General features: G+C 40.2%; 1 protein-coding gene across 2 annotated transcripts in view; it reads left to right on the top strand.

Annotated features, from left to right (window-relative positions):
• The window catches only part of DHRS7B (dehydrogenase/reductase 7B), a 56,543-nt gene that overhangs the window by 17,508 nt on the left and 24,203 nt on the right, over nt 1-14,832 (top strand). The gene's annotated exons all lie outside the window — the stretch shown is intronic.

Genomic DNA, 14,832 nt, shown 5'->3' with positions numbered 1-14,832 from the left:
ACAAATTTGATAACCTAGATGAAATAGACCAATTCTTTGAAAGACACAATCTGCCAAAACTCATACAAGAAGAAATAGACAATCTGAATATGCCTATATCTATGAAAGAAATGGAATGAATAATTAGTAATGTTCCAAAACAGAAAGTGCAGGCCCAGATGTGTTCACTGGTGAATTCTACTAAATACTTAAGGAAGAAATTATACCAATTCTTCAAATCTCTTCCAGAGGATAGACACAGAGGGAATACTTTCTAACTCATTCTGTGAGGCTAGTGTTACCCAGATACCAAAACCAGTCAAAGACATTACAAGAAAAGAAAACTACAGACTGATATCTCTCATGAACATAGATGCAAAAATACTCATCAAAATATTAGCAAATTGAGTCAGACAATGTATAAAAAGAATTATACACCATGACCAAGTGGAATTTTTCCCGGCATACAAGGCTGGTTGAACATTTAAAAATCAATTAATGTAATCCATCATATTAACAGACTGAAGAAGAGAAATTACATGATCATATCAATGGATGCAGTAAAACCATTTGACAAAATCCAATACTCATTCATGATAAAAACTCTCATGAATAGAGTTGGGAATAGGAGGGAACTTCTTTAACTTGATAAAAAATGTCTACAAAAAACCTACAGCTACCATCAACTCACTTAATGATGAGAAGCTTCTAACTTCGTTAGAATTAAAAACTTCTGCTCTGCGAAAGACAGTGTCAAGAAAATGAGAAGACAGGCCATAGACTGGGAGAAAATATTTGTAAATAACACATCTCATCAAGGACTGTTAGCCAAAATATACAAAGAGCTCTTAAAAACTCATAATAAGAAAATGAACAACTCAATTAAAATATGGGCAAATGACCTGAACAGACACCTCAGCAAAGAAGATATACAGATGGTAAGAAAACGTGAAAAGATGTTCAACATCATATGTCACTAGAGAATTGCGATTAAAACAACAGTGAGATACCAGTACACACCTGTTAGAGTTGCCAACAACCAAAACACTGACAACACCATGTGCTGGCGAGGATGTGGAGCAACAGGAACTCTCAGTCGTTGCTGTAGGAAGGCACAATGGTGCAGCCACTTTGGAAGACAGCTTGTCAGTTTCTTACAAAACTAAACATACTCTTACCATATGATCTAGGAATTGCACTCCTTAGTATTTACCCAAATAAATTGAAAACTTATGTCTACACAAAACCTACAAAGAGATATTTTTAGCAGCTTTATTCATAATTGCTAAAACCTGGAAGCAACCAAGATATCCTTCAGTAGGTGAATAGGCAAATAAACTGTGGTATATCCAGGAATATTATATATTTTCTTTGTGGTACAAAAGAATGTTATTCGGTGCTAAAAGGAAATAAACTATCAACCCATGAAAAGACACAGAGGAACCTTAAATGCGTATTACTGAGTGAAAGAAGCCACTCTGAAAAGGTTGCCTACTGTATGATTCCAACTACGTGTTTCCCCCACTGTCCGAAGGTAGAGTGTTCCTATGATACCTTTCATGAGCTGAAATGGCATAAAGGAAAGAAGAAATTTTTGCTTTTCGTCTTTTTTTGTAAAAGCAAAAATCCTCTTCGGATTTCTTTTGGTTACCAAAAACAGGTACTAATGTAGGTCTTCTGTAAAAGTGAAGTGGTGTAATGCGAACTTTCCAAAAGTGGGGAGTATCTGTGTATAACATTCTGGAAAAGGCAAAACTGTAGAGACAGTAGAAAGATCAGTGGTTGCCAGGAGGTAGGGAGGAGGAAGGGATGAATAGCAGAGCATAGAGGATATTTAGGGCAGTGAAACTATTCTATATGATCCTACAACGGTGGACCCAAGTCGTTATACATTTTTCAAAACCCATAGAATGTACACCAACAGGGATCCCTGCCATAAACTGTGGACTTTGGGTGATAATGATGTGTCCATGTAGGTTCATTGATTGTAACACATGTACCACGGTGATGGGGGATGTTGATACTGGAGGAGGTTGAGCATGTGTGGGGATAGGGGGCATATGGGGACTCTGTACTTTCCTCTCAATTTTGCTGTGAACCTAAAATGGCTCTAAAAAATAAAGTTTATTAATTAAATAATTGAAAAAAGAATGGTGGCCACAAAACAGTAGAATTATGTATTCAAAGAAAAACTGTCCACCCAAACTTGTATGTTAAATTCTGTATCTAAAACTATCCTTCAAAAGTGAAAATAAAATAAAAATATTCCCATATAAGTAAAGACTGAGGTAATCTATTCATTGCAGACTTACTTTCAAGAAATACCAAAGGAAGTCCTCTAGGCTAAAAGGAAATGACTCCAGACTGTATCGTGTATCCACAGTAGAAATAAAGAGCACTGGAAATGGTTAATTTGTGGGTAGCTATAAAAGACTGTATAAATATATTTTTCTCTTTTCTTGTCTTAACTTTTGTAAAAGTCCTAAGATTGTATTAAAACAGTAATTATAATGCTATTGGGTTTATAACATGCTTAGATATAATATGTATGAAAGTAAATTCACTAAAGGAGAGGGGCAGTTGGCCAGAACGGGATGTTTGAAATGAAGATTATAAAGGGTGGCTGTTATTGGTAATGATAAGGTCAAGTGTGTGACTGGGAGTGAGTGACTGAAGTAGGGTGGAAGACAAGATAGTGGAGGACAAGAGGTCATGGAACTAAGAGGCATGGGTAGAAGCGCCCACGTGGATGTAAAATTGCCAGGATTTATGACAGGAAATGCTCTGGAGAGAGTCACAATGAGTCAGTAGCTAAGAATCTAAGTAATGGGGTGGGGGTTCCTTTTCCAAAAGGAAAGCAGATGCTTATAAGGAGGGGCAGTGGGTGATGTAGTCTGACAGGAGAGTCACAGCTGGGTGGTTTTAGGGAGAAGGAGGGGAGAATAATAGGAGCAAAGATGACCCTACGGCACCTTTGAGCCAGTATAGGAGGGGCGTGGGGGAGAAAACAGCCACCACTGCAGAGGTCCTCTGGGTAATCTGTGTCCTCAGGTGGAGCCAGACATTGTTGGAGCAGGAAGGTGAAGGGGCCTTCAGAGTAGAGGTTGAAGATGCAGGGGATTTTGCTGATGACAGACCAAGAGTACCATGGGGTTTCAGAATATGGGGAGGGGTGGGAGATGGGGTCAGAAAAGGGAGTGCACAGAGTGGTTTGGGGTTTGGGATCCTGGTGGTGACTGATGTAAACAGGGATAAAGGGCATGATGAGATTGGTCCCAGTGGTTTCCAGGCAGGTGGGGGTGGTGAGGTTCGGCGTTGGGGTAGAGGTGGGGTGGAGGGCCTTACTCTCCCAGTAAGGCCCTTCCTGGACTCCTGTTGACAGAGGCTGGAAGAGAGGCCGTTATCCCTGACCCTGTGGCTGGAGGTTGGCAGATAGTCTTGTCACCTCCAGGGTGGCACATCTTTCTTGGTGGACAACTGCAGAGATCTTCAGGGGCTTCAAACTTGAGTACCCATTAAAATCATCAGAGGCAAGTATTAGGAGTCCTGATTCCCAGGTCTCATCCATTCTGGTATTATCAGTTTCAAAGGTCTGCATTGGATGAGGCCCTGGAGCTGCATTTTAATAGGTGCTTCTAACGCAGGTAGTGATTAGAGTACGAGTAACATGGCTCTGAGCCAGCTTGTTCATAAAACATATCAGGAAATGAGGCCTGGAAGTCTGTTGATTTACTCTGCAGTCACCTGGTCTCAGGTTCCACGAAGGGTCCAGATCAAGACCTCACCCACCGTGCTGCCCCATGGATGCCGCTATAACTTGACTTTAATCAGTTTGTTCCTCTTGGTGTTCTAGCTGGCGGTGTTTATTAGCTAATTTTATTTTACAAGGTTGATACTTCTAGTGTAATTTTTCAGTTTTCCAATCTCATTTTAGCAAAGTTCAGCGTGAAGGGGAAGTTATAGAAATGCTCAAAGATGGCGCAAGGTAAAGTAGTGCAGGGAGCCCCACGTAGGCGTTACCTCGCTTTAACAGCCACCAGCATTCTGCTGCACTGTAAGGACAGAAACTTAATGTTTTCATTTCCTGACTCATACATTTGATTTTAAAATTTGTTTCCTTTCACCTTGTTCTGTGACTAAGCTCATTAATGCTTATATGACCAGAAAAAAAGCTTAGTTATGTAACAGTGTTTATTGACTTTGTAGTTTAAATGCTGTTTGAAAACAGAGCGCTTATGCTGTTACACGCTCTGACAATAAAAATGGTGAATATATAAAAGACGTTTTCAATTTAAGGTATTTATCTTTTAATATAGACTCTGGAATTTGCCAAATAGTTTTTTTAAGCCTGAAAGGCTCTGAGAGAGAAATAAGGGGAAAAAATATGTATGGGGAAAAGAGAAATCTGCTAACAGTGAGTGACATAGATAGATTGATTGACTACTTACTGTGGGCCTGTCCTGAGGAGACACAGCCGTGTCCTCAGGGAGCTGCTTGCTAGGACACTGGGAAAATAAAGTTATAGGGCACTTGCTAGGCTATTTTTAGATGAAAGCTTAGAAGCTGGCTGTGGAAAAACCCTCTCAGGTTATTATGCTTTCCTTTTCCTTTAGTCCTTCCAGTGCGTGAAATTCCTTCCTGTGTGTTTTCTGGCATTACGTCAGTATACTACAAGTTTTAAGTAGAAGCATTATAAAAACTGCTTCAGAGTAAAGGGCATTCTCTACTTAAATTTCACAATAATGTTTTTCAGTTCTAAAAATAACTTGGAATTCAGGGTGAACCATCATCCTAAATAAATTATTGTAGGGTGGATTGTCCAAGAGGGAGACAGTGGACAGAGGCACATGGTGTATGCAAATCCACGAGGAAACCAAGACAGGGACTTGTTAGAAGTTACAATTGTCTGATTTTAATCATGAGCTGACTTGAAATTAGACAGCATTTAATGTTTAATCCTTTATGAATCACATACTTAATTTTTTTCTTTTTTTGTGATAAAATACACATAACATAAAACCAGTTCCGTGGTATTAAATACATTCATACTGTTGTGCCACCATCACTATCAGTTCAGAACTCTTTTCATCTTGCAAAACTGAAACTCTGTACCCATTAAAAAATAACTCTGTATCCCCTCTGCCCCCCACCCCATCCCTGGCAACCCCCATTCCACTTTCTGTCTCTATGAATTTGACTACTCTGAGTAGCTCACGTAAGTGGGATTATACAGTATTTGTCCTTTCGTGACTGGCTTATTTCACTTAGCATAATTTCCTCAAGATTCATCCATGTTGTAGCATATTGCAGAATTTTCTTCCTTTTTTTAAGGCTAAATAATATTCCATTTTTTTTTATGTTTATACCACATTTTACTTATCCATTCATTGGTTGATGGACCCTTAGGTTGCTTCCATGTTTTATCTTTTGTGAATAATGCTGTCGTGAACGTGGGTGTATAGATATCTCTTTGAGACCCTGCTTTCCATTCTTTTGAGTATATACCCAGCACTGGAGTTGTTGCATCCTATGGTAGTTCAATTTTTATTTTTTTTTTTTAGGAAACTTCATACTGTTTTTTCAGTGGCTATACCATTTTACATTCCCATCCGCAGTGCACAAGGGTTCCAATTTCTCCACATTTTTGCCAAAACTGGTTATTTTCTGGTATTTTTTTATAATAGTCATCCTAATCGATGTGAAGTGGTATCTCATTGAAGTTTTTTCATTTGCATTTCACTAATGACTGGTGATATTGAGCATCTTTTCATGTTCTTATTGGCCATTTGTATATCTTCTTTTGAGAAATGTCTGTTCAAGTCCTTTCCCCATTTTTGAATCAGGTTGTTTTTTTGTTTTTGAGTTTTAGGAGTTTTCTATATAGTCTGGGTATTGATCCTTTATCAGATATATGGTTTGCAAATATTTTCTCCCATTCTGAGAGTTGCCTTTTTACTCTGTGAATAGTGTCTTTTAATGCACAAAATTTGAAAATTTTCATGAAGTCCAGTTTGTCTAGTTTTTCTTTTGTTGCCTGTGCCTTTGGAGTCATATCCGAGAAAACATTGCCAAATCCAGTGTCATGAAGCTTTTTGCCCTATGTTTTCTTCTAAGAGTTTTATTGTTTTAGGTCTTACATTTAGGTCCTTGATCTATTTTGAGTTAATTTTTGTATAGGGTAAGAGTCCAACTTTGTTCTTTTGTATGTGGATATCCAGTTTTCCCAGTACCATTTATTGAAAAGACTGTACTTTCTCTATTAAATGTTCTTGGCACTCTTGTCAAAAATCATTTGACCGTATATGTGGGGGTTTATTTCTGGGCTCTCTGTTCTATTCTGTTGATCTGTATGTCTGTCTTTATACCGGTACCACACTGTTTTGATTACTGTGGCTTTGCAGTAAGTTTTGAAATCTTGTTTTGAAAGTGTGAGTCTTCCAGCTTTGTTCTTCTTTTTCAAGGTTGTTCTGGCTGTTCAAGGACCTTTGAGATTCCATATGAATTTTAGGATGGGTTTTTCTATTTCTGCAAAAGATATCATTGGGATTTTTATAGGGATTGCATTGAATCTATAGATCACTTTGGGTGGTATTGAAATTTTAATAATATTAAGTGTTCCTCCATGAATATGGGATGTGTTTCCATTTATTTGTCTTGTTTAATTTTTTTCAGCAATATTTTGTAGTTTTCATCATACAAGTCCACCTCCTTGGTTAAGTTAATTCTTAAGTATTTAATTCTTTTGGCTGTTATTGTAAATGGAATTGTTTTTGTAATTTCCTTTTCAGATTGTTCATTTTTCCTGTATAGAAATAGAACTGATGTTTGTGTATTCTGCTACTTTGCTGAATTCATTTATTAGTTCTGACAACTTTTTGTGGAGTTTTTTTGTGGTTTCCTACATATAAGATCATATCATCTGTGAACAGGGATAATTTTACTTCTTCCTTTCCAATTTTGATGCCGTTTTTTTCCTTGCCTAATTGCTCTGGCTAGAATTTCCAGTACCGTGTTGAATAGAAGTGGTGATGGTGGGCATCCTTGCTTTGTTCCTTATCTTAGAGGAAAAGCTTTCAGTCTTTTATCGTTGAGTATGATCACTGTGGGTTTTTCATAGATGTCTTTTATTATGTTGAGGTCGTTTCCTTCTGCAGTCATGTGTTGTGTAATGACATTTTGGTCAAGGGTGGGCTGCATGTACACTGGTGGTCCCATAGGATTAGTACTATATGGCCTAGATGTGTAGTAAGCTATCCCATCTAGGTTTGTGTAAGTATACTCTATGATGTTTGCACAATGATGAAATCACCTAATGATGCATTTCTCAGAACATATCTTTGTTGTTAAGTGATGCATGACCGTATGTCTATTTTGTTGAATGTTTTTATCAGTGAAAGGTGTTAAACTGCATCAACTGAGATGATTGTGTGTTTTTTTCCTTCAGTTGATGCAGCGTATTACATTGATTAATTTTCGTATGTTGAACCATCCTTGTATTCTAGGAACAAATCACACTTGGTCATGATGTATAATTCTTTTAATTTGCTGCTGAATTCAGTTTTTAGTATTTTGTTGAGGATTTTTGTGTCAATGTTCAAAAGGGATGTTGGTCTGTAGTTTCCTTTATAGTGTCTTTTTCTTGGTATTAGGGTAATGCTGGTCTCATGGAATGAGTTAGGAAGTGTTCTCTCCTCTTCAGTTTTTTGGAAAAGTTTAAGAAGGATTGACATTATTATTTCTTCTTTAAATATTTGGTAGAATTCACCAGTGAAGCCATCAGGTCCAGGACTTTTCTTTGTTGATGAGATTTTTGATTACTGGTTCAATCTCCTTACTAGTTATAGGTCTATTCAGATTTTCTGTTTCTTAGTGATTTAGTCTTGGTAGGTTTTGTGTTTCTAGGAATATGTGCATTACATGTAGGTTATATAATTTATTGACGTACAGTGTTCATAGTACTCTCTTATAATCCTTTTTATTTCTGTAGAATCAGTAGTAATATCCTCATTTTCTTTTCTGATCGTAGTAATTTGAGTCTTCTCTTTTTTTTTTTTTTTAAAGATTTTATTTATTTTATTTTTTCCCCCCAAAGCCCCAGTAGATAGTTGTATGTCATAGCTGCACATCCTTCTAGTTGCTGTATGTGGGACTCGGCCTCAGGATGGAGGGAGAAGTGGTGCCTCGATGCGCACCCGGGATCCGAACCCGGGCCACCAGCATTGCAGCGCGCGCACTTAACCACCAAGCCACAGGGCCGGCCCTGAGTCTTCTCTTTTTGCTTAGCCCATCTAGTTAAAGTTTTGTCCATCTTGTTGATCATTTCAAAACACCAACTTTTGGTTTCATTGATTTTTCTCTATTGTTTTTCTATTCTCTGTTTCATTTCTCTCTGCTCTAGTCCTTATTATTTCCTTCCTTCTGCTAGCTTTGGCTTTAGTTGTTCTTTTTCTAGTTTCTTAAGTTATAAAGTTATGTTGTTGATTTGAGATCTTCTCATTTTATAATGTAATCTTTTATAGCTATACATTTTCCTCTTAGTACTGCTTTTGTTTTATCTCATGTTTTGGTATTTTGTGTTTTTATTTTTATTTATCTGTAAGTATTTTCTAATATTTCTTGTGATTTCTTCTTATTCCATTGGTTGTTTAATAGTGTGTGTTTTTTTTGTTTTTGTGAGGAGATCAGCCCTGTGCTAACATCTGCCAATCCTTCTCTTTTGTTGCCGAGGAAGACTGGCCCTGGGCTAACATCTGTGCCCATCTTCCTCCACCTTATATGGGATGCCACCGCAGCATGGCTTGCCAAGCAGTGCGTCAGTGCGTGCCCGGGAGCTGAACCGGCGAACCCCGGGCCACTGCAGTAGAGCACGCACATTTAACCGCTTGCACCATGGGGCCGGCCCCAATAGTGTGTTTTTTAATTTACACAAAGTGTGAATTTTCTAGTTTTACTTTTGGTATTGATTTCTATCTTCATCCCATTGTGGTTGCAGAAGATACTTTGTATGATATCTATCATTTATTTATTTATTTATTGCTGAGGCGGATTCACCCTGAGCTAACATTTGTTGCTAATCTTCCCCCTTTTTTTTTATGTGAGCTGCCACCACAGCATGGCCACTAACAGACAAGTGGTGTGGTTCCGTGCCTGGGAACCGGACCTGGGCCGCTGAAGCGGAGCGTGCCGAACTTTAACTGCTAGGCCATCGGGGCTGGCGCCTCTATCTTTTAAATATTGAGACTAATTTGAGACTTAATTTGTGGCCTAATGTATGGTCTGTCCTGGAAATTGTCCCGTGTGCACTCAAGAACAATGTGTATGCTGTGGTTGTTGGGTGGAGGGTTCTGTATATGTCTGTTAGATCTAGTTGGTTTATTGTGTTAAGTCCTCTGTTTCCTTACTTGTTTTCTATCTAGTTGATCTCTCCGTTATTGAGTGGGGTACTGAAGTCTCTAGCTATTATTGTAGAACTGTCTGTTTCTCCTTCAACTCTGTCAGGAGAATTGCTTCATATGTTTAAAATCCATTTTGTCTGATATTCGTGTAGCCACCCTTGCTCTTTTTTCCCCCTGCTGTCTCTTACTATTTGCAAAGAGTATCTTTCTCCGTCCTTTCACATTCAGCCTGCTGTGTCTTGGATCTCAAGTGAGTCTCTTGTAGACAGCATGTTGTTGAATTATGTGTTTGTATCTGTTCTGCCAAATTCTGTCGTTTGACAGGAGGATTTAATCCACTTACATTTAAAGTAATTACTGACAAAGAAGGACTTCTGCAATTGTGCTATTTGTTTTCTCTATGCCTTGTAGCTTTTTTGTCCCTCATTTCCTGTGTTACTGTCTTCTTTTGCTTTAGTTGAATTTTTTGTGATGAAATGTTTTGATTCCCTTTTCATTTCCTTTTGTCTGTTATTCTACAGCTGTTTTCTTTGTGGTTACCATCAGGATTACGTTTAACATCCTAAAGTTATAACAATCTAATTTGAATTTAACCAGCTTAACTTGAATAACAGACAAAAACTCTGCTCCTTTATAGCTCTGTCACCACCCCTTTTGGTTGTTGATGTCACAAAATTACATCTTTATGCATTGTGTGCCCAAAACCTTAAACTAGTAATTATTTTAAATGCATTAATCTCCTAAATTATGCAGGGAACAAGATTTGCAGTTACAAACCAAAGTTACAATAATACTAGCTTTTAGACTAAAAATTGGTTTTTTAAACATGTATTAGTCTCTTAAATCATGTAGAAAACAGAAAGTAGAGTTACAACCATTGTTATAATAATTCTGGTTTTTATAATCGTGCGTGTATTTACCTGTCTTGAGATCTTTATTTCTCCCTGTGGCTTTGAGGTCCAGTCTGGTGTCCTTTCGTTTCACCCTGCAGGACTCCCATGAGCATTTCTTCAGGGCAGGTCTAGTGACAACAGACTCTCTCAGCTTTTATTTATCTGGGAATGTCTTAATTTCTCCCTTACTTTCGAAGGACAGTTTTGCCAGATACAGGATTCTTGGTTGACAGTTTTTTCTTTTAGCACTTTGACTATATTAGCCCTTTGCCTTCTGTCCTCCAAAGTTTGTGATGAGAAATCTGTTCATAATCTTGTTGAGGATCCCTTGTATGTGATGAGTCACTTCTCTCTTGCAGCTTTCAAGATTGTCTCTTTGTCTTTGCCTTTAGAAAGTTTGATTATCATGTGTCTCGGTATGGGACCCCTTAAGTTTATGTTACCTGGAGTGCATTGAGTTTCTTGGCTGTTTATAATCTTATCTTTCATCCAAGTTGGGAAGTTTTCAGCCACTGTTTCTTCAGATATTCTCTCTGCCCCTCTCTCTTCTCTTTTTGTGACTTCTACAATGCGTGTGTTGGTCTGATGTGTCCCACAGGTCTCTTATGCTCTGTTCACTTTTCTTCACATTTTTTTCTGTTCCTTAGATTCAGTAATTTCCATTGTCCAGTCTTCAAGTTTGCTGATTCTTTCTTCTGCCAGATCAGGTCTGCCTTTGCATCCCTCTAGTGAATTTTTCATTTCAGTTATTGTTCTTTTCAGCTCCAGTATTTCCTTTTGGTTTCTTTGTAGGCTTTCTGTCTCATTATTGATATTTCCATTGTTTTCCCCATAGATTATTTTCTTGACTTTCTTTAGTTTTTGAGCCTCTTTAGACAGTTGTTTTAATATCTTTGCCAGGTAGATCTACCTTCACGTCTTTTTCAGGGACAGTTTCTATGGTTAATTTTTTCCTTTGAATGGCCCATAATTTCCTATTTCTTTGTATACCTTTTGATTTTTTGTTGAAAACTGGACATTTAAGTCTAGTAATGAGTCTGAAAATCATTTTTTTTCCATTCCTTAGTGTTTACTGTTTTTTGTTTTTATTTATTATTGTTGTAGGCTGTCTCTGTGCCGGGGATCAGCCTGAGGTGTAAACTTAAGGTCTTCTCAGGTCTTTTCTGAGCCCGTGCCTTTCCCTGGGCGTGCATGGTCACTTTCTGGTTTTCCCAGTACATTCCGTTGCTTTTGAAGGTCCTACTCTTTAACTCCTGGCTCCCAAAGGGGGGACAAGAGAACAATGAAGGGAGGATAAGGCAATGCCAGCCCTTGAATACTCTGCCGTCACTTCATGGGCGGGGGGCTTGCTCTGGGGGGAGGTGCAGCAACATGGCTGCCCTCCTCTTTGTCTGCACCTCTGTGACCGGAAGCAGCAGTCAGCAGTTGGGCACAGACCCCCAGTATTAGGAGGACAGGGTCCCTTTTGTCCACCCTCATTCCCACAAGCTGTGTGCAAGTTGCTTCAGGATCTGGTGCACAGCTATCTGCCCCTAGGGTGGATGATGTGTATCTGCTACTGTGCTTAGAGCTGAAGTTGATGCATTAACCACAGTTTACCATCCAAGCCTTCTCCTGGAATTTGCAAGCCTTCACTAGACCCCAGAGTTCCAAAATAGTTGTACCAGACAGATTCTGCCAGAGTGATTGTTTTGTAGGTGGAGAGACAGATTCCTGGTGCTTCCGACTCCACCATCTTCCTAGAATCCTTCTAATGTGCGTTTTATTTGCTATCTCTTGTATTGCTTGTCTCTCCCATTGATATGTCGTCTCCATGAGGACAGTGCCTTATATTTCCTGTTTTGTTCACTGTACCCCAGAGCCTGGAAAAATCGACACACAGTAGGTGCTCAGTAACTATCTGTCTTGTTACTCCACTGTAGCAGAGATGGTGGGTAGTTGTGTTCCATCTTGAATGCAAGGACAGTGAGGTCCTGTGTTTGATTCTTAAGTTTCTGAAGCTGATGCCTGCATACAGTTCTCATTAGATATTTGCTTTGAGCTTCTGTAGCTCCTTTTAGACACATTGGATTCCTGACTTATATTTACACTGGCACCTTGTCTGTCTTATTGGTATTGTTATATGTAGTTTTTGAGGTAATAATCTGAACTTCAGGAGCTACGGACTGGCAGCTGCTCTGGGCCAGGGTGTGTGTTGTGTGGCCAGCACACACACAGCACACACACACAGGTTGTGTGGTTTGAACTGTCCTGACGTTGATGTAAAGCTTTAGGCAAGGCTTGTCCTTTAGACCGGCCACTGCTCTGTGGTTTTACAATGATTGTTTCACTTTCACAATTCGAATCATTACTTTTCGTGTTTCTTTGTTTATTGTCAGTCTCTTGGTCTAGGCTTTGAGCTCCAAGAGGTCAGAAACCATGTCTACTTGGTTCACCACCTCCCCCCGCCCTGTCCTAGCCCAGTGCGGTGGTTCTAGATGCACTTGATACATAGTCGTTGAATGGATGAGCGAGTAACATCCAGGACCTGAGGTGATCCATAGTATAGAAGGTGTGGATATAAAGTAATAAGTTTGGTCTTCTTACCAAACATATTTAAACATGAATAGCCTTTAAAGCTGTGTGCTTGGCTGCCATTCATTGCTCAGGTCCTGTCTGAAATCCTTTCTGGGAATTGCTTTTTTTCAGTCACTCGATGAGTTAGCAGCACATTTGTTCAAGACGTGAGCATTTACAAAGTGCTCCCCATGTGTTTTCTCATTAGAATAATCATCCCCGGGCCGGCCCCATGGCTTAGCGGTTAAGTGTGCGCGCTCCGCTGCTGGCAGCCCGGGTTCGGATCCCGGGCGTGCACTGACGCACCGCTTCTCCGGCCACGCTGAGGCCACATCCCACAGACAGCGACTAGAAGGATGTGCGGCTATGACATACGACTATCTACTGGAGCTTTGCGGGAGGGGGAAGAATAATCATCCCCATTTTGAAATTAGGACACTTAGTTGCAGATAGAGGTAAATTTGCCCGTGTCACACAGCAAGTACATCAGGGTGGACTCGAGCCCGGCTCCCCAGTGCCGACTTGGTGCTCTTTCTGCTTCTCCCTGACAGTGAGTGCCTTGTCTTGGGGGCCTGGGCCTCTTGTGTGTTTTCTAGGAAAGAGGGTAGGATCACTCCAGCATCTTCCAGTAATGCTCAGTTCATTTTATAAAGCGCATTAGAAACCAAAATTGTTTTCTTGTGTCAGGGTGTCTAGGTAGCCATGGTAAGTGCTCTTTCTAAAAACTGAAGTAAGACATTGGCTTGTATTAGTGGTTAGCCCCGGCCCCCTGTTCTTGTGTCGGCAGCCCACACCGCAGGGTCTGGAGCTGTGCTTGGCCCCTCGCGTCTCGCCCTCCCTGGCGGGGCTGCTGTGCAGCCTGTGCTCCGTGTCTCACTGGAGAGCAGCACTCGCTTCAGCCTGGTTGCTCTTCCCAGGACTGGGCATTCAGGACTCTGGTCTGAAATAGTCTCTGGCCTTCCCTTTGGTTTTATTTTTACCACTGCCAGCCTGCACCCCTTTAAACTGGGGGCCCTAAGGCTGGCATCCAAAAATACACCCCACAGGCCACTCGTCCGTGGCTTGTGCCAGCATTCCAGGAAGGGCCTGCTGACCTGAAGGTATCCTCTGGCCTCTAGTCTAGTCTAGTCACTCTGCTCCAGGTCAAAAGACCAGAGAAGACACTGGCACCAGGACCCACCACTGGCACAGTAGCTGCCACCTAAGGTAGGACCTTTTTCTTTCTTTCCAGTCGAAGACAGCCTTAGCTGCCGCTTCTCATACGCTTCCGACCAAAAAAGAGAGCGGCTTTACTCTGCTTTTCCTTTCTGAAAATAGATAAGTATTTTCAGATATGGATCGTAAGCACGACCCATAGCTTATGTCACCTTTAATAGACCAGCTGTTTAGAGCCAGTCGTCAGTTACAAAATGGAAGCGTGGGTGTAGGTTTGTGGGAACAGGATCCTCGCTGCTTTTGGTGGTACTGAGCCACTTCTTGCTGCAGGATTTCGGCGTCCTGCTTCCAGCTGGAACCCCTCTCTGCCCTTTAGCCTGATTCTCTTGTGTGTGAACATGGCAAATTATTTCATGGCTAATCCTTCTTACCAACCTGAAATCATTTTTAGTTTTGTACTTTGGAGGGTTTTCAAATCTCCTCCTTTGATTTTCAGATGTGGTGTCAATGATTTAATTTCTGTGTGTGGTTTCTGAGTAGATTCCAACAACCTGTTTTCACTGATGGTTCAATTTATTTTATGTTTTATAATTGCTTGAGAGAAGAAAGGAATCTTAGGAATGCACTGTAGAATTTTGGCTAAGGGATGAGGAATGGAATAGATGGCATAAAAGGTTACATTTCTGCTCAGAGTTGATTTCTTGGTACAGTCTTGTTTGTCGTTTGAGATCCTAAAAGCCCTTTAAAGAACCTCTCAGTGGAAAAGAAGGGAGCAGCTGAATTCCGAAGTCACGGTGAGAGACCATGACCTTTCTGGAGCAGCACTCAGTGGTGAAGGGACTTGACTCTGTTCT

This window comes from Ceratotherium simum, chromosome 16 (assembly GCF_057802395.1).
Source record: "Ceratotherium simum simum isolate JZ-2026a chromosome 16, ASM5780239v1, whole genome shotgun sequence".
In the NCBI taxonomy this organism is placed as follows: domain Eukaryota; kingdom Metazoa; phylum Chordata; class Mammalia; order Perissodactyla; family Rhinocerotidae; genus Ceratotherium; species Ceratotherium simum.
The sequence above is the reverse complement of the archived record's forward strand: the minus strand, read 5'-3'. Positions and strand labels throughout refer to the sequence as shown.